General features: G+C 33.5%; 2 protein-coding genes across 2 annotated transcripts in view; one reads left to right on the plus strand and one right to left on the minus strand.

The window, feature by feature from the left end:
* LOC142333298 (exostosin-3-like) overlaps positions 1 to 26655 on the minus strand; it is a 234443-nt gene that overhangs the window by 115203 nt on the left and 92585 nt on the right. The gene's annotated exons all lie outside the window — the stretch shown is intronic.
* The window catches only part of LOC142333299 (maltase 2-like), a 55003-nt gene continuing 52539 nt past the window's right edge, over positions 24192 to 26655 (plus strand). Inside the window, exon 1 of the mRNA XM_075380326.1 lies at positions 24192 to 24378. The gene's annotated coding sequence lies outside the window, so the exon portion shown is untranslated. The remainder of the gene's footprint in view (positions 24379 to 26655) is intronic.

Genomic DNA, 26655 nt, shown 5'->3' on the forward strand with positions numbered 1-26655 from the left:
TTAATTGAATAGATACTGGTACTTTAAGAGTATTGGTGAGCATGTGTGTAGTGTGCAATTTGTGTGTATAATATTTAAGTGTGTTGATTACAGATTGACAGGAGAAAATATATCCAGTACTTTGATTTATACTTAAATATTGGAAAACTGTTGATGAGAAAATGAAATATATGCGATAAAATACATGATGGAAAATCTCAATTTCCAGTTTCACCGTCATCAAAAAATTTTCCCCTCCGCATTTATAAATCGAAAAGAGTAATTTTGTAACTCTGAATCAAAACTAATCAACGATTGTAAAATTAGAATTTCTATTTTACGTTTTGTATATATATTTTTATTATAAATGTCATGTCATAACGTGATGGGCTTTACAATACAATATTATTTATAAAACGTCCACAATCACCCTCTACTCCATCGAAATTCTCTTATTTTCCTCTCTCAAGTTAATTTTGTTCCATTTAACAATCTAAATAAAATTCAAAATAATATACAATATAAAATTGAACCTTATATATATATATATACACATATATACACAGGTTAGATAAATACGCGCGCGCACACACACACACACACACATACACACAAATAAATATTTACATATTTATTAAGATAATAATTCTATGAACTATTAAACTTCACTCATTATTTGCTGAATTTAATAAATTGAGTTCTATAACGAAATTGGATGAATAGAGCGAAAATTAAAATAGACCACATAACGGAATTGTCAATAGTAATTGAATTTACTGTATCAGAATTGCATACAGTCTAACACTTTTGTTCTCTTTACAAACATATGTAAGGCCGTCATTTTTTAAGAAGTAATTTTTTTATTGAAAAATGGCTTATTTATTATTATTCTAATTAATAACAAGCATTTTAGTCGGAAGAATCCGATTATAACACGCATTACAAACAAACAAACAAAATGGTAAAATATTGATTTATAAATACGAAATTCGTTCGTTAAAATAAAAAAAAAAGTATTAAATAAAAATGCCAACAAATAATATAAAATATTATTTGTTTACTAAAAAATAAAAGTCTAAAACAAATTTTACTATACCAAAAAATTAAAAACCCAAAATTAGTTTCAGTTTTTATAGATTTTTAAGAAAATCTACGGTTCCATCAACAGTAAATCTCTACTTAAAATCCTTGAAGAATTTAAAATAGATCCCAAGGCAATAAACATTACAAAAAAAATTACAAAAATATAATTGATTACATATAAAAAAATATTTTTTAAAAAAGCTTTTATTTAACTAATATTAATATTAGTTAAAAAATATTAACAAATTAGAAAAACCCTCTAAAAAGTAAAAAATAAGAATTAAATCAAACTGAGAATTTTAAACAAAAAAATATAATATATTAAGAAATATAAAAATGCCGACACTGTAGCATTGTATTGTCATCGAAGTTACATACGTGAACCAAATTTCATTGATTTTCATACGATAGATCAAAAGATATAGCAGTTGCAAGATTTGATTATAACTAAAGCGAGTTATAAAAGCTTATAAAAAGAAACATTAACAAACACAAAATCAAAAATGAAAATCTTAGGGAAACTTTCAAAACCATTCGAAATTAACTGTAGTAAGGTAACGAACAAAAAACGTGGAGCAAGAGAACAACAGCAGGTTGGTCTAGTGGTGAACGCGTCTTCCCAAAATCAGCTGATTTGGAAGTCAAGCGTTTCAGCGTTCAAATCTTAGTAAAGTCAGTTATTTTTACACGGATTTGAATACTAACTAGATCGTGGATACCGGTGTTCTTTGATGGTTGGGTTTCAATTAACCACACATCTCAGGAATGGACGAATTCAGACTGTACAAGACTACACTTCATTTACACTCATACATACCCTCATTCAACCAAGTTCTCTCGCTCACAACGTACATTGAAGCGGGGTTCCAAAGAAATCTTAAACCCTCTGCTGCGTTCGATGATTTATCGACCGCTTACGACACTGTCTGGAGAGAAGGCATGATTTGTAAGGTCCTCCTTGTAATCCCATGCAAACTAACAGCTCGCCTCCTTAATAATATGTTGAACGACAGAATGTTCCAAGTTATCTTGGGATCCTATATAAGCTCACCACGGAAACTCAAGAACGGCCTGCCACAAGGGTCGGTACTTGCGTCTCTACTTTTCAGCCTCTATGTTGCGGACATGTCAGAGACAAGATCTAAAAACGCATGGTTACGCCGATGACTGGGTGCTAACAAAAAAATGTAGATCATTTTAAGAGTCGGAGCAGGTCCTGAAGGCTGACCTGGAGAAACTGGCAAGGTACTACCGGAGATGGCGCCTCCAACCAAATGTTAGTAAAACAGAAGTGTCATGGTTCCATCTCAGTAACAAGTTCGCTAATAAGGAGCTTAAAATTCTATTCGAGAATACACGGTTCTTTCACAATAAGACACCGAAATACCTAGGCGTGACACTTGATAGAACGCTTTCATTTAAGAACCACCTAATGAAAACTGCAGAGAAATTGAAAGCGAGAAACAACATTATACATAAGCTCTGTAGAACACGGTGGGGAACATCGGCTCTGAACCTGATCTTCTCGGCTGCTGAATATTGTGCGCCAATGTGGTTTAACAGCCCTTATGTTCATAGAATTGAACATATGAGACTGATTGCCGGGGTTATCAGGTCTAATCCCGTGGAATGGTACTGAGCCACATACCACCCCCAAATCTGCGCCGTATGAACGCTCCTATAAGAGAGTACAAGAAGATTATGGACAATGAAAACCTACCGATACATGAGGACATTGAGGACGCCAATTGTGGTCGCCTTTGATCTAGAAAGCCACCTATCAAAACAGCAATTACTGCCACAGAGGGCGGATTTAACCTAACTGACCCCTGGCGTCAAGAACGGATCACAAAGCAGAATAACCAAATCCCATGTATCACTCAAAGGCCGCCGGGTTTTGATTTGCCACGTAAGACATTGTCAACGCTAAACAGAAGACGAACTCAGCGTGGTTGGTGCGCCTATTTCCTGTATAAATGGGGTAAAACACCGACGCCCCTTTGTAAGTGTGATGAAAATCAAACTGTTAAACACATTACAGAAGTTTGCCCTAGGACAGCTTATGAAGGGAATCTTGAAGATTTCCTGATGGCGACTCCAGAATCAGTAGCATATATTAATTTGTTAGATGTTTGTTTGTAATTTTTGACTGTAATTGGTGTTGTATTTTGCTAAATAAATAAATCCTCTGAAGTATTATCTGAAAGATAATTACCGGAGGCTAAACAGGAAAAAGAAAGGAAAGGAAGGAGTAAGAGAACAGAACTCAAACCCTTAAAATTTCCGATAACAAAGAAATAATTAAGATTTCAAAAAAATGAAATATTTTGGAGAAATTATAACACCGAATATAATGGGATGAAGAATCGGATGTGAAAAATTAAAACTGCCTATTATTTCACGAAGAACATTTACAATAAAAAATCTGTGTCACGTAAATCTAAATTGAGGCACAATAAAACTGTAGTCCTGCCAGAAGAATTGTACGGGGCAAAGAACAATAAACTTCAAAAAAAAGAAAAAAAATTTTAAGAAAAAATTATGGACAGAAAAATGAAGATGGAATTAACAAATTAAAAAAAAAAAATTACAAATATAAAGAAAAAAAGTGTTATAGTCATGATACCAAATAAAGCAGGGGCAGATAAATGTGAAGAATACAGAACAATTAGTTTAACTAGTCGCGCATCAAAAATCTTAACTAGAATTCTATACAGAAGAATTGAGAGGAGAGTGGAAGAAGTGTTAGGAGAAGACCAATATGGTTTCAGGAAAAGTATAGGGACAAGGGAAGCAATTTTAGGCCTCAGATTAATAGTAGAAGGAAGATTAAAGAAAAACAAATCGACATACTTGGCGTTTATAGACCTAGAAAAGACATTCGATAACGTAGACTGGAATAAAATGTTCAGAATTTTAAAAAAATTAGGGTTCAAATACAGAGATAGAAGAACAATTGCTAACATGTACAGGAACCAAACAGCAACAGTAATAATTGAAGAACATAAGAAAGAAGCCCTAATAAGAAAGGGAGTCCGACAAGGATGCTCCCTATCTCCGTTACTTTTTAATCTTTACATGGAACTAGCAGTTAATGATGTTAAAGAACAATTTAGATTCGGAGTAACAGTACAAGGTGAAAAGATAAAGATGCTACGATTTGCTGATGATATAGTAATTCTAGCCGAGAGTAAAAAGGATTTAGAAGAAACAATGAACTGCACAGCTGAAGTCCTACGCAAGAACTATCGCATGAAAATAAACAAGAACAAAACAAAAGTAATGAAATGTAGTAGAAATAACAAAGATGGACCGCTGAATTTGAAAATAGGAGGAGAAAAGATTATGGAGGTAGAAGAATTTTGTTATTTGGGTAGTAGAATTACTAAAGATAGACGAAGCAGGAGCGATATAAAATGCCGAATAGCACAAGCTAAACGAGCCTTCAGTAAGAAATATAATTTGTTTACATCAAAAATTAATTTAAATTTCAGGAAAAGATTTTGAAAGTGTATGTTTGGAGTGTCGCTTTATATGGAAGTGAAACTTGGACGATCGGAGTATCTGAGAAGAAAAGATTAGAAGCTTTTGAAATGCGGTGCTATAGGAGAATGTTAAAAATCAGACGGGTGGATAAAGTGACAAATGAAGAGGTATTGCGGCAAATAGATGAAGAAAGAAGCATTTGGAAAAATATAGTTAAAAGAAGAGACAGACTTATAGGCCACATACTAAGGCATCCTAAAATAGTCGCTTTAATATTGGAAGGACAGGTAGAAGGAAAAAATTGTGTAGGCAGGCCACGTTTGGAATATGTAAAACAAATTGTTAGGGATGTAGGATGTAGGGGGTATACTGAAATGAAACGACTAGCACTAGATAGGGAATCTTGGAGAGCTGCATCAAACCAGTCAAATGACTGAAGACAAAAAAAAAAAGAAAAAAGTAGAGGATTTAATGGGAAAAGAAGATTACAGTTTTACGGACATATATGCAGAATGAAGGACGAAAGATTGACAAAAAAATATTAATTTATACATAAACATAACCAAAAAGACAAACAGTTTAAAGAAATATAAACAGAACTACAAACATTAAAAATTTCTAAGGATCTGTGTAAATGCAAACAGATGAATTTAGAAAATAAATTCGAGAATCTAAGTTCCCAGAGAGAAAGAAAAGAACCTGAATAGAAGAGTGGAAGAAAGGCGACAATAACAGAGCAAAACAATGGAAACCTTTTGGAAAAGGAAAATAACTCAAAACTATGCAAACGTGATACACAGGAGTCAGAACGAAAAGAAAAAGAGGACTTCTTGTAAAAAAATATGTAAATTTGTATTTCATTTGTTTTTCCGATCATGGTTACCTTAAGTCCAATTATCAACTTTTACTTTCCCGTCTAGTGCTACAGCACAGCTAAAACTTTAGAAGGGAAAGTATTGTAATCGGTCCAATTTGGGCATATGCGGTTTTCACCGGATATTGACGTTTTGACACCTAAGGAACCCAAAAACCAAAATGGAAATTTTCCGGATGTTAATGTTCATACATACGTGTGTTCGGTATCGCACTCTAAATCACCCTATATCTCCAGAACTACTCGACCGATTTCGACCAAACTTAGTCAGATTACTTGTAAATATGGGGTATTGATACCAGTAAATTTTCAACTTAAAGGTCAAGGGACTGGGGCTGTAGGGTAAGCTCCCTAAATATCTCGAGATTTCGCCTAATTAAGGTCATGTTTTTCTTAACCACATTCGTTGTTGATTAAAAAATAACAATTTTTGCAAAAAGACTTTATGCAAAATTGCAACCCCACCCAAAAAAATGCTCTAATTAAACTAGTGGTGAAGTGGTTATACTGCTCATTAGTACTCCCTCTCATCACAAGGAGCGTTAATTTAGCACTGACGTACAACTGCTGTAGTCGACTCTATGTTGTCACGTAACAGGTGAGCGATAGAATTAAATTAATGAATAATATTTAAAGTGTAAAAAAGTATTTTCAGTGGCTGCTAGTATCGCCATATCCGTGCGAATACGCTATGCGTGCGCGCTTTAGTTAGAATCACTGAATTAAATAAACTATACAGCGACTTTACAATCTGTTCATAGAATAAACAAATAAAATGTATTTGAATTAACGTTAAGTTGTCACAGACCCAGCGGCTTATGTTTTAATAATGGAATAGATGAGCACTCAGTACGGCCAGACCGTAAAGTCACCTAATTGAAACGATGAGGTAAACCATGAATATTGTTCCTCAGCAATTTGAAAAATCACTGATCGTATTATCTAACAAACTGACCGACAAAATAATTCGGGTGCTAATCCAAACGATTTTGATACCGTACGCTGACCAGAGAAATTTCCTGCCGAACGGTTCGCAACTTAAGGTCATTAGGCTATTTATTTAAATCAAATATCATTTAAATAAATGATAAACATTTTAAATTAGGTTGTGTGTGTAAGCCGTGCATCAGAAAAAACCACGTGACGAAAACTCCTACAACACAACTGTGTTGTCAGCTTTTTTATATTATAGATGAATATCGTAAAAAAAATAAATAAAAAATGCTAAGCCTTGAAACCAGAAACTTCCGGATAAAAACAGAAACTACTCCACTCCACCAGGGAGGTCGGTATTTTGAGACTAAAAACTATCTAAAAACTCTCTCTCTCTCTCTCTCTCTCTCTCTCTCTCTCTCTCTCTCTCTCTCGCAGTCTCTCTTTCTTTTTTCTGTTTACCTCCGGAACCACTATGGTATGGTCGAACTGACAATGTACAAGACTACACTTCATTCACATTCATACATATCATCCTCATTCATCCTCTGAAGTATTATCTAAACGGTAGTTACCGGAGGCTAAACAGGAAAAAGAAAGTTGAAAAGTATTCAGATCCGTATAAAAGTAACTGCTTTTACTAGGAACTGAAAACTTTTATTTTTTGTTAACCTCGAAGTCCACCGTTAGGTATTGCTTCAGAGGATGAGATGAATGATTTGTAGGGTGTGATGAAAATGCCAAGCCTGACCGGGATTCTAACCCGGGACCTCCGGATGAAATGCCGAGACGCTATCACTCGCACCACAAAGGCCGGCAGGATCTGAAAGCTGTAATTCAATAAATCAACGCCTTAAAAACAATATTATATATGCAATAATCGTAGGGTAAAAAAACATAGAATGGTATTGTAGAAAACCAATATTCTTGCTGCAATGAAAATAAAATCCCAATATTTAAAATGTTTGAAAATTCATTTATTCTCTTCTATTAATTATATCTCTACAGACTGTTCATTTCATTTACAACTGGAGTAAAGAGATATGATATAAATTAAAATTATATGAACGATATGTGTGGTTACCTTCAAGGTAAACACGAGGTTACCCTAATTACCTTAAAGCTAAACACGTGATTACCTAGGTGTTACCGTTATACCTAGTGTACACCGTTATACGTGGTGTTATGTTTACCGTAATACCTTGCCTTAAAGGTAACCACGGTACGTGGTCGCCCACCTCGACTGGACCGAAATAAATAGATAAAATTACTGCAACGGCTCTTACAAAAAATTTGCGGCGACCACGTAATGGAAGTAGAAAAAGTCATATATACGAAGTGGAATAATAACGACGTTTGCGTCAGTATACACAAGAAATAATATTTTGCCGGACTTACAGACAGTAAAAGGATTTTTTTTTTCAAATTATTCCCTGCATATACTGCAAAAAAATAACGGATGTCATCTAAACCAATATTAAAGAGACATTTAATTTATTCAGGAATATTAACCGATTTAATAAAGTTTTTCTCCGGTTTTGTATAAAAAATAAAAACTAGAATAAAAAAGACAAATTAAGTGATATAATTCATTAAAAATGGTTAATAAACCACCATAATCATTGCCTATTAAGCATTCTGCATGATGGAGCGTATGGGTGGTGGCAGGTTAGAGTTATTCAGGTATAGTAAATGGATAAGCCAGGCGGATTAGATAGAAACCCTGTTTATTTATCCAACAATATGAGAGAGGAAACTGGGAGGAGAGTTATGGAAGTGACACTCTGACAATAGGTTAATCCTATGTTCTATTGACTGACTGAACTGACTCACTCGTTCGTATTACTGACTCTCACTCCTTCACCCCATCCCGCACTCGTCAGAGTCAGGACCGATCCGGTATGAAACACGAGTCCAAAATTACCATTCCCTCCCGACCATAACCTATCAATATTAGATATACAGGCTTAAGTTTTGTTATTATTATTATTTAGTGTTGAAACCTGGTTATGACGTATAATAGATAAATAATATATTCTCTTGTTTTACCCTTCATAATATATTTGTCTTGCCTGTAATGCGTGTGGGTGTGTATATAGTGCGGATGAATGTTTCTTTTTTACTTGTTATAAAGCCTACAATATGAGTCAAGTATACCCTAGCGCTTACCTCCCTTCACGAAAGGATATAGTGTAATGAGGGGGAAGAAGAAATGAGAGAAAGAAGTTAAAAGGGAGGAGTGAATGAATGAATGAATATGAATATGTTGCACGCACCATATGTTTCATTAAATGCGTTATGTTATAGTATTTATCGTTTCCCGCCCTTCCTTGCCTTCCATCCCCCTATTTCTACTTTTATTCATCATTTTCCTCCCGTCACTTCATCGACAGTAATAATTCTATAGCGTATCCAAACATAATTTTACACCGTGTGCAGTTTAATGCGAATTTAACCTCTCTTTCTACAAATAATAAATCCACTATAATACAAGAAATATTTTTTAAGTTAGTACCGTTTTTATATATTTACACTGCAGCGCGGCTGTCTCCGTTTCCCGCATCTACACTGAGTGATTTGTATCGGGATAGGCACCATTTTGTAACCCACCGGGATGGTCTAGTGGTGAACGTGTCTTCCCAAATCAGCTGATTTGGAAGTTCTAGAGTTCCAGCGTTCAAGTTCTAGTAAAGGCAGTTACTTTTATACGGATTTGAATACTAGATCGTGGATACCGGTGTTCTTTGGTGGTTTGATTTCAATTAAATACATTTTAGAAATGGCCGATCTGAGACTGTAGAAGACTACACTTCATTTACACTCATACATACCATCCTCTGAAGCCATACCTGACGGTAATTTCCGGAGGCTAAATAGGAAAAAGGAAGGCGCCATTTTGTGATTGTTAAGTCTTTTTTTAAAGAATCCTGTGCGTGTTTAAAATGCCTATGATTGTAGAAATTGCTGCCGATTGTGAAATAAGTGCTGTGATTTATCTTTTAAATGCAATAGGTATTTAAAAGGTCGAAATTCATCGATAGATTATTGAATTGCACGGGGATAAAGAACGGCGAGAAAAGGGTTAAAGCATTTGAAGACAGCCGTACAAAAAAAAGTACACGATGTGGCACGGAGTTGGCGATTAACATGCAGAGAATTAATGGAAAACTTCATGAGAATAGACGTTTACGATTTCATCAACCTGACCCCATTCGGGAAAACACCCTCTTTGTGACGATCCCAGTCACTAGATCACTCATTCCCCAAAAAAAAAAAAAATTATAAAATATGTATAAAAATGTATTAATATACTGAAAACTTACAAGAGGAAATTGTTTGTTGTTGAGGGGAAGCTGGTTTGTAGCTTTTATCGGATAAGTGGTGAAGGAACTTATAGATTCTTAAACTTTGTGTTTCTTATATTATAAGTTTATAAAAATTTGTTAAAAGATACTGAAAACTGTCATAAGGTAACTGTTCGTTGTTGACGGGTAATTTAAGGTGGTGCTCTTGCTCGACTGTGATGACGGACAGCCGAAGGTGGAGTTCATTCTCGTTCGTGCTTGCGTGGATGGGCAGAGAGGTGAAGAAACCTGAGGACTCCGTGGCTTAAGTTTTAAACTAATTGGTTGGGTCGGTATGATATCATATAAAAAAAAAAGAGAGAGATTAAAGAATAGGGGTGACTGTTGCTGAGAGAACAAGGGTGGTGGACTCTCAGTAATCGGTGTATGATGAATATCTATAAAAGAAATAAAAGAGCTAACCGGTGAACTGACCTGCCGTGCCGGACATACAGCCGGCGGGCGGGGAGGCGAGCTAGAGTAAAGGACACTCCTCTGGCGCGAGTCAAACTTGATTGTAGATCCGTTCCAGAGGAGTAGGTGGGAATATAAAAAAAAGATCACTCATTCCGTTCCTAGCCTTGATGGGCTTTACCGGAGCTCATCTTCCAGACCCCTCAACACCTGATTACATATTTAATTCATCGATACGGCCTCTATCAGGATGGCACCGATGAAAATGCATCGAAAGGTATATTAGTTGAAAACTAACAAAAGATATTTTTCAAACTCATTTGAAACGAATCAAAAAACTGATAACCGACAAAAATTTACAAAATGAGCTATAAAAAAACATTAATCTGAAACCGTCACATATTGCTCGCAACAACCCAATTTTACTAAAGCAACCAAGATTACCTTTAAATCAACCCATGAACGTATCAAACTTCAACCGGGTACAATTGCCGAATGCGTTTACTCTGGCGGAAAAGCACCCAAACGGGTCCCGAATCACCCAGACTATCGTTCTACACATAATGAATATATTTCATTAGTTCTACACATCGTTCAAGATAATGAATATATTTTAATTTCACAAAGTATTCCCTATGAAATCAAGTCGGTACGCTTAAATTATCGGAAATTGTGTTCCCATCGGGTACCAAAACTTCTGACCGAGCTGAACAAAAACAAACGTTTAGTCGGTGCTTTGAATTTTCTCATGAGATAGAGCGGTGAAGGCGATCCGAATTTTTACTAGTGTCGAGACATGGGTCTCTCACATTACACCGGAATCAAAACAACAATCCGTGGATTGGAGACACTCAATATCTCCCAACAAAGTGAAGTTCAAGCAAACAATATCGGTTCGGAAAATCATGTGCGCCGTATCTTAGGAGCCGGGGGCTTTTGCTTGTTGTTTTTTTGCTACAGAGTGAAACGATAAATACCTAAATAAATTGTGAAACTTGACTAAACTGCATCGGGCAATTCTAAACAGAAAGCCCAGTATGGGAATCTTGCTGCTTCACGACAACTCTCGGCCACATGTTGTTCATCGCGTCATTCAGCCTTTTCTTTTTCCTAGTTAGCCTCCGGTAATTAACTTTTCAGATAATACTTCAGAGGATGAATGAGGATGATATGTATTAGTATCAATGAAATGTAGTCTTGTACAGTCTCAGTTCTACCATACCTGAGATGTGTGGTTAATTGAAACCCAACCACCAAAAAACATCGGTATCCACGATCTAGTATTCAAATCTGTGTAAAAATAACTTTATTAGGACTTGAACTCTGGAACTCTCGACTTCCAAATCAGCTGATTCGGGAAGACGCGTTCACCACTAGATCAACCCGGTGGGTTTGCGTCATACAGCCGGGAAGAAATTGATCACCCATCCTATAATCCTGACCTTAAGCCCATTCTTTCTTTTTCTGTTTAGCCTCCGGAACCACCGTAAGGTATTAATTCAGAGGATGATTTGTATGAATGTGAATGAAGTGTAGTCTTGTACAGTCTCAGGACGATCATTCCTGAGATGTATGATTAATTGAAACCCAATCCCCAAAGAACACCTGTATCCATGATATAGTATTAAAATCCGTATAAAAGTAACTACTTTCACTCGGATTTAAACCTTACAACTCTCGATTTCGTAATCAGCTGATTTGCGATGACGAATTCTCTACTAGACCAAACCATTGGGTCAAAATCTTTGTAATTGGTTTAAATAATCTGTTCTCAATAATAAATCATAAATAATTGTTCTAATGATTTCAGTACAACCTTATTTTACCGGGATAGCTGAAATTCGAGCGAGCTCTTTCACTAGCCATAACTTGCAAACGAAGCATTTCAGGACATATATTTATATGAACTTTTTCCATTATTTTTACGAGTAGAATAGGTTATGAAAGTACCGGAAGAACTTCGTGATACACCATGTACGTAGCAGTACTTTCTTTTCTCGTTAAATAAACTATACACATAGCAGCCAAAAAAAATTACTTCAACATATACTACTTAAGGAATGTTCAACAGTTTATGGGTGTACAACGAAATGCAGAAGAATTTGGCAAAATTCAGCCGTAGTCTCATAATTAAGAAAGAAAATCTATTCAGTGAATACGATAAAAAAATTATTTTAAAATAAAGACAGAAAAAATACTTCAGTTCATATTTACTAATGAGCACAAATTAGAATGGAATATTTTTCCTAGAAATACTAATTTTCTTTGGTGAATTAATGAATCGAATGTAGATAACGTGTGCAAAAGGTGAAATTCCTTGTATTTTATAACAATAATGATTAACATTTATATAATACAAAACCTTTTTTTTAACCTTCAGATCGATCGTTAGGTATTGCTTCAGACGATGAGATGAATGATTTTTATCGTGTGCGAAAATGCCATCCCTGACCGAGATTCGAACCCGGGACCTCCGGATGAAAGGCAGAGACGCTACCACTCGCGCTACGGAGGTCGGCATATAAATTAAAAACGATCTCTCACATACACCACATTTATCCCTAATAAAATTACCTGTAAGTATTCACATGTATTTGTGTATTAAACAGAAAGGACATTGGAGGAAAAAGTAATCTATTGACTCGTGTAAATGAAGGAGTTTGATTAGGGTTTGAAATCGCATGAAAACAATGTAAAACAAGTGAAAGCAAAACAAATTGAATTGAATTTATGCTTGTGCAAGTCTCACTATTCCACATTTACATCTACTTCACAAATAATTTAATTTTATTAATTAAAATTAACGTAGTATAAAAAAAATTCCACTGGTTTTTTTTTTTACAAATATTTACTTTTACAAAAACGTAATAAATAAATAAACAACTTCCATTAATAATATTTTTTTTTATCTTTAATCTTTTTTTTTAGTCTTCAGTCATGTGAATGGTTTGATGCAGTCCTCCAAGATTCCCTACCTAGTGCTAGTCGTTTCATTTCAATATACCCCTACATCCTACATCCCTAACAATTTGTTTTACATATTCCAAACGTTGCCTGCCTGCACAATTTTTTCCTTCTACCAGTCCCTTCAAGATTAAAGCGACTATTCCAGGGTGCCTTAATATGTGGCCTATAAATAAGTCTGTCTCTTCTTTTAACTATATTTTTCCAAATGCTTCTTTCTTCATCAACTTGTCGCAACACCTCTTCATTTGTCACTTTATTCACCCATCTGATTATTAACATTCTTCTGTAGCACCACATTTCAAAAGCTTCTAATCTTTTCTTCTCAGGTACTACGATCGTCCAAGTTTCACTTCCATATATACTTACTACGCTCCAAACATATACTTTCAAAAATCTTTTCCTGACGTTTAAATTAATTTTTTATGTAAACAAATTATATTTCTGATTGAAGGCTCCGTACTATTCGGCTTTTTACAACGCTCCTGCTTCGTCCATCTTTACTAATTCTACTTCCCAAATAACAAAATTCTTCTACCTCCGTAATCTTTTCTCTTCTTATTTTTACATTCAGTGGTCCATCTTCGTTATTTCTACTACATTTCATTACTTTCGTTTTGTTCTTGTTTATTTTCATGCGGTAATTCTTGCGTAGGACTTCACCTATACCGTTCGTTGTTTCTTCCAAATCCTTTTTACCCTCAGCTAGAATTACTATATCATCAGCAAATCGTAGCATCTTCGGCTTTTAACCTTGTACTGTTATTCTGGATCTAAATTGTTCTTTAACATCATTAACTGCTAGTTGTATGTAAATATTAAAAAGTAACGGGGATAGGGAACATCCTTGTCGGACTCCCATTTTTATTACGGCTTCTTTCTTATGTTCTTCAATTATTACTGATGCTGTTTGGTTCCTGTAAATGTTAGAAATCGTTCTTCTATCTCTGAATTTGAACCCTAATTTTTTTAAAATGGTGAACATCCTTTAATCTATTTTTAAAAATTATTTTCAGATAAGTGTAGATGAGTTTAATCAAAATGGAAGATAAGAAAAATGTAACACATAATAAAGCTATGTTTATAGACAGAGTTGCCACGAAGAAACGGAGAAACTTCCAGAATGTGTTCTACTGGTGAAAATAATAAAAAAAGTTCATAAAGATTATTCTAAACAATATAAAAATTCAAATATTAACATTCGTAATAAACATTATTCTTATTTACCAAAGCAATTTATATATAATATACATATTCGGTAGGAACAGTGGGAAACTTATAATTCTGAATACGCGCATCACATTACATGGTTTTGATGTTGGTTCCATTTTTAAAAATATTTTTTTTTGGCAGTCATGTTTTTGTAATCTAAAACGTATTTAACTATTTCATTATTAAAACTAATTAATCGATTATTAATAATAACAAGAAAAATTAAACTTTTATTTTGCGGTGAAGTGTTAATCACTGTGAACGTATGAAACTGAACACGAGATTTGCTTTTTTTGTTTTTTTATTTTTTAGCTTTTTAGCCTCCGGGACCACCGTTAGGTATTGCCTCAGAAGATGAGATGAAATGACAATTTTGTAGGGTGTGAAAATGCCATGCCTGACCGGGATTCGAACCTGGGACCTCCGGATGAGAGGCCGAGACGCAATCACTCGCACCACGAAGGCCGACTGATAACGAGGTTTAGAAAAAATATTTTAATTCCAATTTGAAAAAAATAATTTACGTATAAATATGCTTTCAGTTTAATACATCAGACACAGAAACGCGCGCACAGAGAGATAGACAGAGAGAGTGTGAGGGAAAGAGAATGAGAGAGTATAGAGTAAGGTGAGAGAGTAAGGAAAAAATAGATAGATAGAGAGAGAGAGAGAGAGAGAGCTCCGTGTGTGTATGTGTGTTGATATGTATAACTTATAAGAGCTTCCATGATTAGTTTTAACTTTCTAACAACTAGTACGCCCCAGATAATACTGTAATATACGCCAACAATCCTGAAAGTAAAATATAAAAATTGCTAGATTTTTTATCTTTAATCTACTCTAGCGATAATCTTACGTATCGGGTAAACTGTAAAATTTGAAAATATTTATATTTAGAAAAAACGTAGTCAAAGTATTATTTTTACAGCGAAATTTTATCCTCACCTCCAAAAATTCATATTCTTACGGTTAAAAAAAATAAGAATTTTTGGAAAAAGTTTCGATTTAATTAAACGAAATCGCTTTTACCTTTACAGCTAGAAATCTTTTATAAAGAAAAAATAGAACGTTACCTTACCACCCACAAATAAAATATTCTGCAACTCCAGTTTAGTTACAGAAATATTAAAATTTAGTTTCTTTTTTTGTCTTCAGTCATTTGACTGGTTTAATGCAGCTCTCCAAGATTCCCTATCTAGTGCTAGTCGTTTCATTTCAGTATACCCTCTACATCCTACATCCCTAACAATTTGTTTTACATATTCCAAACGTGGCCTGCCTACACAATTTTTCCCTTCTACCTGTCCTTCCAATATTAAAGCGACTATTCCAGGATGCTTTAATATGTGGCCTATAAGTCTGTCTCTTCTTTTAACTATATTTTTCCAAATGCTTCTTTCTTCATCTATTTGTCGCAATACCTCTTCATTTGTCACTTAATCCACCCTAAACAAAATTTAGTTTACCGACATTAAACGCTAACATTATTTAATGTTAATTAGTTAATTTAGTTAACCAACAATAAACAATAAAGGAACACAATTTCATGTTTTCTTAGATTAAATTGAAATCATACTTTAAACAGGTTGTCCCACGAAGAAAAACAGAAACTTTCAGAACATGTGCTACTAGTGAAAATAATGAAAAAATTTCATATAAACATAGGATTGAGAATAAACATAGACATTGAGATAATGTAAACATAGACATGTTTAACATAATATAAACATAATGTAAACATGGACATGTATATTAACATAATGTAAACATAGACATGTAAACATAGACATGTAAACATAGACATTGAGACATTGAGATAAACATAGAACGCTTTGTCTTCGAGTGACGGCTAGCGAAAAATTTCTTCCGGATTTCAGCTCTTCCAATAAAAAAAAAGCCTACTATAATTTTTTGGAGCCAAATTAAGGATGAAAGTTGCAGATTTCTTACGTAATTTGAGCTAGGAAAAAGGAGAAAAAAGTTCCAAGAACTATATTTCAGTAGTTTTTAAGATATCCAACATAAAACACAAAATTCGGTGCCGAAAAACAAGTTTTTTTTAAAAACTTTTATTTAACTCGCTTTAGGAGTAATCAAATCTTGCAACTGCTATATCTTTTGATCTATCGTATGAAAATCAATGAAATTTGGTACACGTATGTAACTTCGATGACAATACAGCACTACGGTGTCGGAATTTGATATGACCCACCCCCACGCGCTACCCCTACGGTAAATTCATGCATTTAATTGAAAATTTTCATTTCTCATGAACTATCGTATGAAAATTATTGAAATTTGGTACACGTATGTAACTTCGATGTGTAAAATAAATATTTTTACTTTTTTAGTCTTGAAAAAAAAAATTACAAAAATATATTTGATTACATATAAAAAAAAAAAATTTTTAAAAAAAGGTTTTATTTAACTAATATTACCATTAATAAAAAAAGAAAAAATTATAAAAACTCTAAAAAGTAAAAAAATAAGAATTAAATCAAATTGAGAATTTGATTTAAATTGAAAATTTAGAATAAAAAATAATTCAATAATAACGATAAAAAAAATGAAAATATATCAGAAGTTATTGATGAAATAAAATTATATGTAGCTACTTTTCGTTTTAAAAAAAAATGTGTATATGTAATTAAATAGGCGTACAAGGAAGTCATGTGGTGTCCATATCAATATTTTTTTTAAAATTCTTGTAATATGTTTTATTTTTTTTACTGTAAAACTTTTTTAACACTCTTCGTTATTGACATCGATAATAATAATAGAATAATAGAAATAAAGGTGTGTAATAATTCCGTAACGTCTATGTTTACACTAATCTAATAATATTATTTTTATTAATTTATAGAGTTACTACGGTATTTCTTTGATGTTTTATTCATCAATTATTACAAAACATGCTATATTATGTGAAAAACGCGAAACAAAAAAGAGGCTGTAAAACGAAAAAACCAATAAGTGAAATACAACTTTTTTTAAATTTCCTGTTGAAATTACTATCGGGGAAAATTTCTTAAATTCAACGACATATAAAGTTCTGTCTTTTTACACACTTTTATTATATTTTGTTACTTTATTACAGATACACTTTGTATCAGATCATAGATCAGAGATGTACTTTGTTACAGAACAATTAGTTTAACTAGTCATGCATCAAAAATCTTAACTAGAATTCTATACAGAAGAATTGAGAGGAGAGTGGAGGAAGTGTTAGGAGAAGACCAATTTGGTTTCAGGAAAAGTATAGGGACAAGGGAAGCAATTTTAGGCCTCACATTAATAGTAGAAGGAAGATTAAAGAAAAACAAACCGACATACTTGGCGTTTATAGACCTAGAAAAGGCATTCGATAACGTAGCATGGAATAAAATGTTCAGAATTTAAAAAAAATTAGGGTTCAAATACAGAGATAGAAGAACAATTGCTAATATGTACAGGAACCAAACAGCAACAGTAATAATTGAAGAACATAAGAAAGAAGCCGTAATAAGAAAGAGAGTCCGACAAGGATGTTCCCTATCTCCGTTACTTTTTAATCTTTACATGGAACTGGCAGTTAATGATGTTAAGGACCAATTTAGATTCGGAGTAACAGTACAAGGTGAAAAGATAAAGATGCTACGATTTGCCGATGATATAGTTATTCTAGCCGAGAGTAAAAAGGATTTAGAAGAAACAATGAACGGCATAGATGAAGTCCTACGCAAGAACTATCGCGTGAAAATAAACAAGAACAAAACAAAAGTAATGAAATGTAGTAGAAATAACAAAGATGGACCGCTGAATGTGAAAATAGGAGGAGAAAAGATTATGGAGGTAGAAGAATTTTGTTATTTGGGAAGTAGAATTACTAAAGATGAACGAAGCAGGAGCGATATAAAATGCCGAATAGCACAAGCGAAACGAGCCTTCAGTAAGAAATATAATTTGTTTACATCAAAAATTAATTTAAATGTCAGGAAAAGATTTTGAAAGTGTATGTTTGGAGTGTCGCTTTATATGGAAGGGAAACTTGGACGATCAGAGTATCTGAGAAGAAATGTTAGAAGCTTTTAAAATGCGGTGCTATAGGAGAATGTTAAAAATCAGATGGGTGGATAAAGTGAGAAATCAAGAGGTATTGCGGCAAATAGATGAAGAAAGAAGCATTTGGAAAAATATAGTTAAAAGAAGAGACAGACTTATAGGCCACATACTAAGGCATCCTGGTGGAATAGTCGCTTTAATATTGGAAGGACAGGTAGAAGGGAAAAATTGTGTAAGCAGGCCAGGTTTGGAATACGTAAAACAAATTGTTTGGGATGTAGGATGTAGAGGGTATACTGAAATGAAACGACTAGCACTAGATAGGGAATCTTGGAGAGCTGCATCAAACCAGTCAAATGACTGAAGACAAAAAAAAAACTTTATTACATTGTTTTATTAAAATTGAAATCGCATTACCAGGAAATGAAAGAAAAACTATGTCCTTTTTTAAATATATTACATAATTTACATAATTCCAATTGGTGTTCTTAAAATAAATTGTAACTACCAACAACAAAAAATAATTAATGTCTTGTAACGATAATTATAATTTTTTACAAGAAATGGTTTATCATTTATATCATTTAAAAGAAAAAAACACCTTTTCTTACTTGACAAAAAAAAAACACAAAAAAATTATTTTAATTTATAATTTTGTCTTCTAATAAACCTAAACTGATATACTAGTGGTTATTTTTCGGAATGGTTATATCGTTTTTCTAAGTCACTTGCTTCATTCAATTAACTCATCTACAAGGATAACGTTACGGCATGTATCTTTCTTTTTCTGTTTAACCTCCAGAACTACCGTACTTCAAAGGATGAATGAGGATATTTAAGAATGTAAATGTAGTTTTGTACAGTCCCAGATCGACCGTTCCTGAGATGGGTGGTTAATTGAAACCCGACCACCAAATAACACCGGTGTCGACCATCTAGTATTCAAATCCGCATAAAAAGGTAAACTTCCTTTACTAGGATTTGAGCCTTAAAGAACTCTCAAAATCGAAACCACCTGATTTCCGATGACGAGTTCACCACTAGATCAACCCGGTGAGTTTACGGCATTCTAATCTACTAAAGGGCCGGCCTCCGAGGCGCGTGTGGTAGTGTCTCGGTCTTTCATCCGGAGGTCCCGGGTTCGAATCCCGGTCAGGCATGGCATTTTCACACGCTAATTATTTCATCATCTGAAGCAATACCTAACGATGGTTCCGGAGGTTAAATAAAATCCCTATAAAGGGCATTTGTATATATGTCTGTCTGTGTGTGCGTCCCTCTTAGCTGAGAACATGCTTAAATGATGGAACATACTTTTCTTTTTTTTGTCCTCTCTACACCGCTGGGCCGGTCCAACTGTTTGGTATTACGCCACCCAGAGAAGTGTCAGTTTACTCTAACGAGCCTTCCAATCTACCGGCTGGAAATCCGGCATGGCAGGTCGCCTCGCCGCTCAGCTCTTTTGAGTTATTTTTTGGTTGCTCTTTTGACACCACGCCCGAACATTTTTGTCGGGACGCGATGTCGGGTCTTTTCTCATTTTTCTTTTAGTGTCCTAGCATCCTCTGGAGTCCCCAGTGGATCTTTGAAAGGCTTCAAAGGCCCTCACCACTGAGGCTATCCCTCACTATCTGAGGCTATATTTCCTTTTCTTTTCTCTTTTCTGTTTAGCCTCCGGTAACTACCTTTCAGATAATACTTCAGAGGATGATATGTATGCGTGTAAATTAAGTATAATCTTGTACAGTCTCAGTTCGACCATTCCTGAGATGTGTGGTTAATTGAAACCCAACCGCCAAAGAACACCGGTATCCACGATCTAGTATTCAAATCCGTGTTAAAATAACTGACTTTTCTAGGACTTGAACGCTGGAATTCTTGACTTCCAAATCAGCTTATTTGGGAAGACGCGTTCACCACTAGGTCAACCCGGTGGGTTGAGGCTATCCGCCTTACCCTACTCTAAAACCCCCATCGCCGCTCCTCTAGGTCCTTTTGGTTGATCACTTGTCTTACATAGTCATCCGCCCGTTTCCACAGCAATTCCTTGCCGAGCGTGTAAGTTATCAATTCTACCGGCCTTTTCCTTGCGATTACAGCTTCATATCTCAAGGTGTTCCATTCACCGCAATCGATCGAACATACTGCTCGTCAAAAAATCATAATTTTTTTTTCTTAAATAAACAATAAATAACAACAGTAATAATAATTATAAAATAAATTAATAAATTTTACTACAGTAATTCATTCATTCAATATCGTAGATCTTAAAATACAACTATTTTCGATAAAAATATATCGATACTGAAAATACTACCGATTATCCATTTAGAATCCACTGGTATTTTAACGGAAGGTTAGTTTTGTATTACGATAATTTGTTTCGTAAACTGAATATAATACATAATAATAAATTAATTAGTTTAATTTATATTTAAGCTTTCAGCAACAGGTAATCAATTTTGGCCACCGAATAACAGCATTCCGAGACGCCGCCCGCCAGGACAACCCATCCGGAGGACCTAGCTTTGGAGGCGTGCCGAAGGCACTCCCTGCAGCTAGTATCATAATAAACAAACAAATCATAAATATTGATAATAATCCTGATTTTAGCCGCGATTTTCTTTATACTTATTTTTTATAACAAATAAAAAGTAGGTTTTTGAAAACTTATATAAACCTATCAGTGATTTTTCTTGATAAATAATAAATTATATAAACAATGAATTGTTAATTAATAGAAGATAAATTTCTAGAAAAAAGTAAATTTCTATCTATCATACTAATGCATCCGAAGATTTACTATAATTATTACTATTATATTTACGGTTCTCGGAAACGAGTGCGATATTGAAAAATAATAATAATAATAATAATGACAAAAAAGAAGAGAAAGACAAGATATATCCCCTCACCGACCCTATTCCACAACGAAATAGCAGTGACGACAAAGAGGAAAAAAGATTATGACACTCTCAGACAAGACAGAAAAGGGAAGAGTCAAAGTCAATCTGTGTTGGGTACGACGCGCACTGTTGTAGTTTTAGGGGAATCCCCGATGATGACGACGACAACGGGCGGAGACGGGTTGCTAACGCTAAAAGAGTAGGGGAAGACAGGGAGGCGGGAACACACAAGTGATTTTGAAGCGGGGGTGGATGTTTCCTATCCTCACCCCTACATAACGTTACGTAGTCGTCCTGATAGGATGATAGTAAGACCGGCAGACGCACACGACGAAATGTACAGGGGTTAGGTTAGTACATGTCAGGCGCAGAAAGATACTTTCCTCCCACTTGCTCATTCCTTCTCTCTCTTTGTTAAATTCTCTTTGTTGTTATAGTTCTACGTATATATCACCATCTTTCTCACAATCAATCTCTACAACATTTATCCCGATATACATAAAAACCAACAAACAACATGATGCACGCAAGATTAAACAGTCAATTTCTTTATTTTATTTATTTTAAAATGGTTGTACGATATTTTTTTTTAATAATTAATTATATATATATATATATATATATATATAAAATAGTAATATACGAGCATTTTATTTACTAAAATTTTAAAGTACAATGAAGCTCCTGAATGATAAATAAAAATAGGACTGTTTGAGTATTGATAAAGTTTAATGAAAAAATATCAATTAAATTTATGCTTCAAAGATAAAATTGAATACGATACTGGTTCAAAATTCACGCAATTCCACAAATACTAAATAAATAAAATAAATTGGTTTAATTTTAAGACATTAAATTTTATTTTAAAACAGAATTTTTCTTTTTGAATTGTTAAAAATATTCAATATTTTTATATATCTATATATATATAAAAATCAATGTTTGTTTGTCTGTCTGTTCCAACTCAACTCGAGATCTACCGGACAGATTTGTCTGAAATTTTGTACACCTACACTTTGAAGCCCTGCGGTGAACAAAGGCTAATTTTTGGACCTCCGACATAACGAAATTTAAAACGCTCTGAAAGTGTATGTTTTATGAAAGTGTATGTTTGGAGTGTCGCTTTATATGGAAGTGAAACTTGGACAATCGGAGTATCTGAGAAGAAAAGATTAGAAGCTTTGAAATGTGGTGCTATAGGAGAATGTTAAAAATCAGATGGGTGGATAAAGTGACAAATGAAGAGGTATTGCGGCAAATAGATGAAGAAAGAAGCATTTGGAAAAATATAGTTAAAAGAAGAGACAGACTTATAGGCCACATACTAAGGCATCCTGGTGGAATAGTCGCTTTAATATTGGAAGGACAGGTAGAAGGGAAAAATTGTGTAGGCAGGCCACGTTTGGAGTATGTAAAACAAATTGTTGGGCATGTAGGATGTAGAGGGTATACTGAAATGAAACGACTAGCACTAGATAGGGAATCTTGGAGAGCTGCATCAAACCAGTCAAATGACTGAAGACAAAAAAAAAAAAAAAAAAAAAAACGCTTTATTTCTTCCTTAAATTTTCTTCCTTATTTTCTGAAATATTTTCATATATTTTCTTAAATATTTCTTCCTTAATTTTCAAAGGACTTTGATTTTCAAGAAAAATTTAATTTTTAGCTAACATTTTTCTCCAACATTGAATCGATTAACTATGAAAAGGGTTGAAGTTTTAACGTAAAGTTATTCCTAAGTTTCAATTGATTTAGCGCACATCCATATGTAATTTTTACGATTCATTCTTTTATAAAATGAAAGCAAAATCCATGCTTTTCACACAGGCAAATGTATGTGGTTTGTTCGCGAGTTGGTACCCCACGGATCTTTTTGTGTACGCGCCCGAAGGAAAAACGAAACATGTTGTGTATTTAAAAGCACTACAATAGTTAAGGAATATTTAATTGCTTTGTTATTAATGATTTTCTTAATTATTATTATGGAATCCAAGTTATTCTTGATTATGTTTTTTGTAATTTTTATAAATCTCCATGAAAAGTATCCGTGTAGCATTGAAAAATTTAGAATTCGTAGTCTCTAATCCATCAATTTTTCAAATTAGGTTATTTAAATTAAATGAAAAACTAAAATTGAGTCCCAAAGTTTTCAGTTACAAAATTTAGGTTGAAAATTTATTACAAAGGATAGCCGAGTAAAAATGAACCCTAACTAAGAAAATCATTGTATTTATTTAAAAGTGAATCATGTAAAAAAGTTGAAGTTATTTTCCAGACTGTATGCAAACATTAGAAGGTGGGTGGTTGAGAGGGGTTTCCCCACCAGTTAAAAAAAAAAATTAAAAATCACGTTGTTTTTCCAAAATTATCTACCGAAATTGTTTTCACAATTGTTATATGGAAGTTATTTTTTGAGGTGGATTTGGGGGCGCATCCTCCATGTCGGTGAATGAAAAAAAAAATAGATTTTCTGTTATCAGATAACGTATCTAAATTGCACGAAATTTTTTCTAAAAACATTAAGCTCCTAACTTGGAGGAAAGTTGATAACGTCAAAAATTTTCCAGTTGAAAAAAGAACTTTAGAAACCTGGAAAACCAAAGCGCCGACCGAAGCGAGGCCTGGCTGGGAGGTCCGGCGAAGCCGGGCCGAGCGGCTAGTATATATATATATATATATTTCTTCTGTCCGTGTGTATGTGACTAAACTCCTCCTAAACGGCTGGACTGATTTTGACGAAATTTTGTGTGATTAAGTTGATTCTAGAATGGTTTAGATTCACAATTTGATCTGATAGGAAATGTTTTACTAATTAATTTATTTATGTGTTGTTGTTGTTGTTGATCTTGGGGTGGTTAAGGTTCAAAATTGGATCCGGTAGGCAGCGCCGTGATCGCGTTTAGAATTGCGCGCTTATTGAGAGTATTATATTATATTATTATTTATGGAAATAACGTTTTAAAGTGTAATTAAAAAATATATATTGTGCAAATTTGTAAGGTGCAGTATTGAAGTGAGTACTTTACATGATTTTTCATGAATTTTAATGATGTATACACGTGCATTCAATAACAATCAACTTAACCTACAAATTTAAATTGTCAGTTCTCATTGGATTCTATGCAACTTTGAAAATAAAAATGTAAGTTTGTAAAATAAATTATAACATTTATAAAATTAAAATATAAGTTATGTACAATAATTATATTTTAAAGTATATTTAAAAAATTTTTGTAGCTGATTATTTTTATAAAAAATTTCTAAAATAGTTTTTAATTTACAATTATCTAAAATTTGGTTAAATAGGTGTTAAAATAAAGAATGAGGAAAATGATAAGAATTTCCACTAAAATTTTAACTACGTTGCTTTTTTTTACTTTAATTTTTTTGTTAATTGATTAATTATGCTATCACATGGTTATGAAAGTTCAAAATTATTAAATAAATAAAAAAATGTAGGAGGTACTTTTTTAGAATGATCTTAAGTGAAAATTAGTAGTAATGTGGATGGATGAAAATTTATTAATTATTCTAATTATTAATTTTACGACGTTTCGATTTTACTTTTCAGATAATTTAGCCTGGGAACTGGTTATGTACGGCGTCAGTTTTAAACGCTGTTACAAAATCATTTTCTATGGCATCTAAAGTCAGTTATTTTGTTTTATATTCACAATGGAATCAGTTTTATTACACAATTTGAACGACGTTTGTACGATGTAAAATGTTTTATTTAGACTAGAAAGAATATGACCATTATATCTCAGAAATATGCTTGTGTGTGTGTGTGTGTGTGTGTGTGTGTGTGTGTGACTTGCGTATTATAATTGCTATGACGATTATGCATTTATTTATTATTTACAAAAATAGCTTATCTTAGTAGCAACATATCGATGTATTAAAATACATAATAAATTGTGATATACGGCACACAAAAAAAAAGGAATTTGTGGTCATAATACGTCACTTTTACTTGAGGTCTATAAATACCTTTTCTGACAAATGATATCGGTAAACATGTAACACATAACTATTCGTAATGAATAACAGTATACAGTTAATAATTTTTTTTGTCAATCTGAATAGCCTTTTCAGTGGTGGGGATTTTTATAAAACGTAGTTTTCTGAATCTACTTTCACTTATACTAACATATGTTACTGATCCGTGATTTATAACACGGGGTTTTCAACATATTTTGTCCAATTTTCAACCGATTTGCTTGAAAGTATTATTTTTTAAAATCAGCAAACTATGTTTCATAAACACAAAGCAAAAAACCAAAAATTTCGCTAATAAAAAACGCGGTAGAAATGCGCAAAAAAAAATTCTGCAATTAAATTATCGTAATTTTTGTACTGTTTCAATTTTGTTGTTGTTACAGGCATAAAAAATATCCAATCGTAACGGGGTTTTTTGTCAGAATCTGTTAAATCTCTATAATATACTGTAATTTTTTGAAATTTTTTTCACAAGAGGGTAGCATAAGACTACGAAGGGAAGCAATCAGATACCAACATATTTTCGCGAAGCGCTAATCAAACGCGGATCAATGTCATGGGAGAAGGTTATCAATTATCATCAGACATCTCAATATTTAGTGAAAATAAATATTAATTAATCAATAAACCCATTACAACAATCACAAACTGATAATAATCATATTAATGAAATTTCGTCCACATTCCTGCTAATTTTAACTTAAATAAGTTACTTATATTTAAGTATTGTGTATTTATTACAGAAGAATGCCACGTCAGGACAACGTCTGTCGGGTCCGCTAGTATATATTATTATTATGCTTTTACGACCAACATGGGACCACTTAAGTCAATTTTAGTTAGATCTTTTCTGAGAAAAGCGTGTTATTTTATTCTTCCGAGCTGCCCAGAATATCTTCATCCGTTCAGATCTTGCTTTCTTTTCTTCATCTGTAAACACCCTCTTCGTTGTATTTTGTCGTTTGTCTGTCTTTTGTTTAAATGGAATGTTTTTGTTTTTAGCTTTGTAATTTTTCCAGTTTTATTCTGTAGGTCAGTCAGGGAAATTCCCAATTCTTTCATATCTTCTCTAATTTCTTTGATCCATCCTACTTCTAGCTTTTGGAACCAGAGCTTTTCAATGATATTTCTTGACAGTCTTGTTTCCGGTGTCCTCATGACCAAAGAAAGAGATTGTTTTTTTCCAGATAGTATCAGTAACAGGCTCTATTTCTCGATACACCACCTCATTTGGCACAATCCACCATCAGCCTTCTTTTTGATGTTTTTTATCGATACACGTTCTGACAATTCTCCTCTCTATTTTCAGAATTTTATCGATTCGGTTTTTCTGAATGATTATGAAAAGGATCTCGCTTCCGTAAGTGATTTCTGTCTGAACTACAGTTTTATAATGTTTAAGTTTTGTTTTAGCAGAAAG

The sequence above is a fragment of the Lycorma delicatula genome, chromosome 12, assembly GCF_047948215.1.
Source record: "Lycorma delicatula isolate Av1 chromosome 12, ASM4794821v1, whole genome shotgun sequence".
Taxonomy (NCBI): Eukaryota; Metazoa; Arthropoda; class Insecta; order Hemiptera; family Fulgoridae; genus Lycorma; species Lycorma delicatula.